Raw genomic sequence first — 6,346 nt, forward strand, 5'->3', positions numbered from 1 at the left:
ATTTTGCGTAGCTTGTCAGTGAACTACGGCTCTGTGTAGTAAATGCCGCTCCATCTGAAAGCACGTGCTGGAGATTTACTAGGCCTACTAATCACAGGAGCGGCTTTACTGATGAGATGCGCATGAAAATCGCATTCGATTTTTTGCACAGCCCTACATTAAAGGAAGAAAAACTGTTCTCCTTGTCTTCCTACGGTTTTTAGACTCACCCAGGATCTTTATCAGATTCAGTTCAGACCCCAAACTCCTCTGTTGAGCTCTCTCAGCTCCTTCTCAGCACTCCTTTCCTCTTCTCCCCCTCTCCGCTTTCTTTTCATCTTTTCCCTCCCTCTTTCTCTCATTCACTGTGCCTCTGCACAGATGGTCCTCATTAATAAAGCAAGCCAGACTTTCACCCTCTTTTGAGTGTGTGTTTCTGAGAGAAAGAGGAGGAATCAATGAGCAGCAGATTGGCTCACTCCTGTTAATTATGCTAAAATATTGTTAAGCGCAGGAAATTAATGTGGCAAACAGGATGCGATGTAACAGCTTACTGCTGGGGCTTAAGCCCTGATGGAGAGGAGATAGAAACAGGCCGGTAGAAATGTTTTGGAGTTTATGTTCTTTCAAGCATATCTTGTAAAGCATGAGAAAACAAGAACAATAAAAACTATCAAGGCAATATTTTCCAATTGCATGAATCCACAGTGCAGTGCAACAAGAACTGGGATGGTTTGCTCCTGTAATGGAGGAGGGAATACAAATCCATTTCCAATTTAGATCGAAGAGCAGATCTTATTTCATCTAAATTAAAGTGTTGAGGCAATGTATTACAAGTAATGCGCGTTACATAATCAAATAAGGGTTTTTAAATAACAACTTATGAATAGCTTTACTTGTTAAATTTACTTCATAATATCCACTTCCACTCTGGAGGAAAAGATCTCTGTGAGAAAACCAAACGTAATTTACCTTTTCATAGAAAGTTACAAAGCAAAACGAAAGTAACTTATGTTTCCAAAAATATTAGTCATGTTATACGAAAGTAATAAAAAAAAGTCTCTACACTGCACTTCAATAATTCGACTAAAATAGGAATACTCCACGTCTTAATTCGATTTGTGTTACTTCGAGTATGACTTTAGTCGGATTAAGGTAATCAAAAATCTCTGTTTACATGGTAGATTCTTAATCGTGTTAAAATCGGATTATTGTTGTCCATGTAAACGTACTCAGTGTCATTAGATAGGTTAGATTGGTTTTCTACGCTGTTAAAAAAGTACAGCATGAAAATCGCATTCGATTTTTTGCACAGCCCTACATTAAAGGAAGAAAAACTGTTCTCCTTGTCTTCCTACGGTTTTTAGACTCACCCAGGATCTTTATCAGATTCAGTTCAGACCCCAAACTCCTCTGTTGAGCTCTCTCAGCTCCTTCTCAGCACTCCTTTCCTCTTCTCCCCCTCTCCGCTTTCTTTTCATCTTTTCCCTCCCTCTTTCTCTCATTCACTGTGCCTCTGCACAGATGGTCCTCATTAATAAAGCAAGCCAGACTTTCACCCTCTTTTGAGTGTGTGTTTCTGAGAGAAAGAGGAGGAATCAATGAGCAGCAGATTGGCTCACTCCTGTTAATTATGCTAAAATATTGTTAAGCGCAGGAAATTAATGTGGCAAACAGGATGCGATGTAACAGCTTACTGCTGGGGCTTAAGCCCTGATGGAGAGGAGATAGAAACAGGCCGGTAGAAATGTTTTGGAGTTTATGTTCTTTCAAGCATATCTTGTAAAGCATGAGAAAACCAGAACAATAAAAACTATGAAGGCAAATGGAAAGTAGTTTATTTTCCAATTGCATGAATCCACAGTGCAGTGCAACAAGAACTGGGATGGTTTGCTCCTGTAATGGAGGAGGGAATACAAATCCATTTCCAATTTAGATCGAAGAGCAGATCTTATTTCATCTAAATTAAAGTGTTGAGGCAATGTATTACAAGTAATGCGCGTTACATAATCAAATAAGGGTTTTTAAATAACAACTTATGAATAGCTTTACTTGTTAAATTTACTTCATAATATCCACTTCCACTCTGGAGGAAAAGATCTCTGTGAGAAAACCAAACGTAATTTACCTTTTCATAGAAAGTTACAAAGCAAAACGAAAGTAACTTATGTTTCCAAAAATATTAGTCATGTTATACGAAAGTAATAAAAAAAAGTCTCTACACTGCACTTCAATAATTCGACTAAAATAGGAATACTCCACGTCTTAATTCGATTTGTGTTACTTCGAGTATGACTTTAGTCGGATTAAGGTAATCAAAAATCTCTGTTTACATGGTAGATTCTTAATCGTGTTAAAATCGGATTATTGTTGTCCATGTAAACGTACTCAGTGTCATTAGATAGGTTAGATTGGTTTTCTACGCTGTTAAAAAAGTACAGCAAGTCATGACATTTTTTCCCTTTATTTTATAATGTTAACTTAACTTGATTCAACTTTTTCTGACAATTTATTTCAATTTACGGTAATTAGAAATTACTCATAAAGCCACACTGACTAAAATTTAGGCAGCTAAGATTTTTTTCTTAGCAGTAATTTGTTCAGTAATTTATTTACAGTAACACATCCACCCATTATTTAGGATAACAGCTTTACCTACTCTACACAGTGAAATTAAACAAATAAAAATACAATATTACATTGGCAACAAATAATTACAGATGAATCCTTCCTGGACACAAGGAACTCTTCCTACTGTAGCTGGGTATAGACAGGATTTCCCCCTCCTCTAACCAATATATAGCCTACTTTAGATATAGTTATGCGTTGTGAAATAGGCTACCTTAAATATGGAATATATCTGCTAGTGGAAATTACACTGGTCTACTGAGCAGAAAAACAGTTTATTATTATTATTATTATTTTATAAAATTGTAGCTATGCCTATTGTTCAATAAATATAACAACAGTATTTATGATTTGAAAACTAAAACGAAGCGTTAAAATAAAGATATACAGGTAGTTAATGTACTTTTTGTGGAAACCTTAAAAATCCTCTAGTGTTTGATCTTTGACTTTAAATGCAAACTCTTAATGATATGCTAATCAGCTCCCAACCAAGTCATTGTACGCACTAATTTTGAACTCCGGCAATGATCAATCCCAAAATGACGTTGATTGGCAACAAGGCCTGCTTTTTCCCGCCAAAATAAATGATGATAACTAACATACCTGCATCACTAGCTGCACTTTCTCTGCGTGTCTGTTTATCTAGCAGCCCCACAGACGCTGCGTTCGTTTGGGCACCAACTTAAGTCACTAATTTAACGTTTGTCAGCTGCAGAAAAGTTGCATTTTTGGCGTTTTCTTCATCGTACCCTGTCACTTCATACATTCAGAGGGTGGGACCCACTTGGAAACGGTGACATTAATTGGTTTGACTACAGGTGAGTGACAATTAATCTATCCAATGAATCTCTCTAACCCTGAGGTAGCCCTGCATTAACGTAATTTAACGTTCCATAAAAAAATAACAAAATAATTCTGAAGTAAATTGACTTTCAATGAAGGATAAAAGTAATGTAACAAAATTAAATTACCTTTTCATAAAAAGTAACGATGCAAAACGAAAGTAACTTAAGTTTCAAAAATATTAATCATGTAATGCAAAAGTATTTGAACTATCAGTAAAAAGTAACCATGTAGGCTTTTATCAATTAAAAATGCAATGATGTAACAGAAACCTAATTTAAAGCTGCATAAGTTTTGCCTCTTTGTATATGAATAAAAGTAATGTAACAAAAAAGTAACAACACAAAAACAAAACAAAACAATGTAACACAAAGTAACCTAATGTTCTATTTTAAAAAGTTTCATAAATGAAATTTTGGTAAAATACCGTTTATGTGTGAACTGGACCTTTTCAAAAATACTGGTAAACAAGTTCTGTCAATTCTTCTGGTTTGTAAAGTTGTAGCATTACCAGTAAATTCTAAAACTAAATGTGTAAAAGGGGCCAATTTGATATAAAAGTAACTCGTTCTATAAAAAAGTAGCCTAACAATGTAGCACAAAAGTATCTTAACATTTCATAAAAAGTATGTAACATAATTAGTTACGTTTTATAATGAGTAGCACATACAGTAGTAACATATTACGTTGAAAAAAAGTAACGTTGTCCAACCAAGCTAAATTGCTTTAATGAAATGATATTCGTCAAATGGTGCTCTCCTGTTTATTTAAGACGTTCTTGAATCAAGAAAATCGGATCCACTCAAATAAGAGAAAAGAACAAATGGGATGCAGACATTTTTTTTTTTTTCAGATTAGGAATCCTCCAGGATTTCTGAATCTGGATGAAGTGTTCTTTTGACGTCCTGCAGTCTCTGCTGGAGTTGTTTTATGGTCATACAGATCCCGCAGAAGGGACTTTAACTAGTTTTGTTTCTCGTGTTATTTGTGCGTTAGGTCCATGCTGGGTGACACGCAGCAGGATAACTGTGTCGGCCATGAGATCGCTGGGCTTGATTTGTTAAGAGTAAGACATCTTAGTTGCCCCTTCTTTATCTTGTTAGGGGGTACCTAGGGTGCAATCTACCAGCTCTATCCTGAACCAGGCATGGGCATCTCACACTGAGAGTTTGATAGGACATCGACTGTTGGGCTTTTGATTGCTAAAAGGTCAAGCTGAGCTTTGTTATCGCACAAGAGGACAGTGGAGTGGCGGCACACGGGAACGCGACAGGAACACAGTCACCGTTCACAGCAAATTTACCAGAGATGAATACCAGAATACCAATCAGTTCATCTCGCTGAAGAGATACGGCACTCAATATGCTAATTAGCAAAGAGTGCTTTCGTTTATTGTTTTCTGGAGACTCCTCACTTTTCTGTCTGTCACACATGAGTTAGCGGGTGGTTTGGAAAATGATAGCAAAGGGCTGCTGTTTGTAATGCTGATTCCTCGTTCTGTCGCTGTGTGCACTTGGATACTTTGACAATTTTTTTTAATAGTAGGTGAAACGGAAAGCTAAATGAACTTTCCATAAATAGTGACAATGTAACATAAACGTAACTAAACAATCCATAAAAAGTAACAATATCATTTAAAAGTAACTTGACTTAAAAAAAAGCAACAATGTCCTTACTGATATTATTTGTGAACAGGACCTTTTCAAAAATACAGATAAATCAGTTCTGTCAGTTTTCCGGTAAGTTATTATAGTTACGAAACTAAAGTGCCTCTCCTCATCCATGCATTTTGTTTTACATTTGGATTGATACCAACAATATCAGCGTACTGCAAGCTTCAGAAACCTAAAGTCTTTTTTATGTACTTGCCTTAGCGGTGTACTGTCGCGGTTGACTGAGTTCAGTACTCACACACAATCTCATAGCGATGTCTTGCTTATCATTTAATGATAGAGAAAAGTTGGCCCAAAAAAGAGTTACTGGCAAATTTATTCATTAAATCATTTGCACACTTTGTGTGGATGAATTAAATTATTAAAGGAAGATTTGGCCTACTCATAGAGGAACGTTTTTTTGGTAATCATGTGATTTGACCTTTAGCTCAGCTCTTCAGCATGGATAAATATGATGGTTTGATGGCACCGGTCTTCCTGTGGTTACAGCTGATCATTTTATCACAACAAATATCAAAACAATGTCAAATATACTTAATGAAAATACGAATATATGTATTTTGAGCAGATCTTTTGACTCATTTGAAATTGGGTTACAGAAGTTAGGCAAGGTTTCGGATGATTACTCAGATGGTTGCCTTATTGAACGATCCATTGTTAATAATGTTGCTCATTAGTTATGACTATAGGTTTTCAGAACTATTAATGCATCTCCCACCACAGCACACATGCGCTGCAATAGCCAAACCGTATTATCCTTGAGGATGTGATGTAACCATGCAAAGATGAATGATGTCAAACTGACATTTCCCACAAAATCTGACCTGACAGCTTGAATTATAAATCATTATTGTGCATTGGAACAAGTAGTTTGGAAAAGTTTTTTATGTACTTGTGCAATAAATGATCTTTGTTCATTTTTAGTAAAAAAAAAAAAAAAAAACACTATAGTGCAGCTTTAAAGCTTAACATGTTTGAAATATAAATGAAACCACTGATTTTACAGTGTAATATAGAAATCACACAACACATATTGGAACTGCTGTAATATCAAAATAAATTAAATTATTAGTTAAAAATGTAAAATAAATGGTACAGTGAAAAAATAAATAATTTGCAAGTAAATTTCACAAACAAGTATAAAGATACAGAATACACTGAGTTAAAGTTGAAATTTTGAAGTAGAAAAAATGTAAAGTATTTTCTAGTAAAACACTCTAATG

At 35.3% G+C, this 6,346-nt stretch overlaps 1 long non-coding RNA gene across 1 annotated transcript; it reads right to left on the reverse strand.

Annotated features, from left to right (window-relative positions):
* Window positions 1–1,439: 1,439 nt before the first annotated feature.
* On the reverse strand, window positions 1,440–3,311 carry LOC107655996 (uncharacterized). The gene is made up of 3 exons (XR_001630505.1): window positions 3,211–3,311; window positions 1,677–1,758; window positions 1,440–1,558 (listed from the first exon to the last, which is right to left on the reverse strand). It is a non-coding gene; the product is annotated as an uncharacterized LOC107655996 (long non-coding RNA).
* Between the last annotated feature and the right edge of the window lie 3,035 nt (window positions 3,312–6,346).

The sequence above is a fragment of the Sinocyclocheilus anshuiensis genome, unplaced genomic scaffold (assembly GCF_001515605.1).
Source record: "Sinocyclocheilus anshuiensis isolate Anshui unplaced genomic scaffold, SAMN03320099.WGS_v1.1 scaffold51, whole genome shotgun sequence".
NCBI lineage: Eukaryota > Metazoa > Chordata > Actinopteri > Cypriniformes > Cyprinidae > Sinocyclocheilus > Sinocyclocheilus anshuiensis.